Source organism: Myotis lucifugus, unplaced genomic scaffold (genome assembly GCF_000147115.1).
Source record: "Myotis lucifugus unplaced genomic scaffold, Myoluc2.0 scaffold_153, whole genome shotgun sequence".
NCBI classification, from domain to species: Eukaryota; Metazoa; Chordata; class Mammalia; order Chiroptera; family Vespertilionidae; genus Myotis; species Myotis lucifugus.
Genome location: NW_005871201.1, coordinates 329,924 through 330,790, shown reverse-complemented (window position 1 = coordinate 330,790; position 867 = coordinate 329,924).

The window sequence follows — 867 nt, the reverse complement described above, 5'->3', positions numbered from 1 at the left end:
CAGGGGGTTGGGGCACTGCACCCTGTCACACTCAGGGCAGGGCCAATGGGGAGGTTATGGCTCTACCCTGTCACACACAGAGCAAGGCCCGTGGAGGGTGGTTGGGGCGCCACCCTCTATCACCCACAGAGCAGGGCCAATCAGGGGGTTGGGGCGCTGCCACTGTCACACTCAGGGTAGGGCCGATGGAGAGGTTATGGCTCTACCCTGTCACACACAGAGCAGGGCCCGTTGGGGCGGGGGGGCGGGTTGGGGCGCCGCACCCTGTCACACACAGAGCCACAGGGCAATCAGGGGGTTGGGGCGCCTTCCCCTGTCACGAACAGAGCAGGGCGGATGGGGAGGTTGTGGCCCCGCCCCCTGTCACACACAGAGCCGCAGGGTGATCAGGGGGTTTGGGCGCTGCCCCGTCACGCTGATCCCGGTGCCGGGAGCCTCGCTGCTCCGCTGATCCCAGTGCCGGGAGGCATATTACCCTTTTACTATATAGGATAGAGGCCTGGTGCATGGGTGGGGGCCGGCTGGTTTGCCCCGAAGGGTGTCCTGGATCAGGGTGGGGGTCCCCACTGGGGTGCCTGGCCAGTCTGGGTGAGGGGCTGAGGGCCGTTTTCAGGCTGGCGGGTGACTGAAGCTCCCAACTGCTCCTTTTTTCTTTTTTTTCTTTTTTCTATTCTGGGCCAGCTTTAGCTCTGAGGCCTCGCTGCTGAAAACATTGATACAATGTTGCGGTCCGGCTGGCTGAAGCCCGGCTGACTGAAAGCCAGTTTCTAGGGTTTTGTTTAGCTTCTATATTTGCAACATAGTTGCTTAGAGTTGCAGCTGAGAGGCCGGCAAGTCAGGCGGGGAACGTTGGAGTCCGCTGTCACT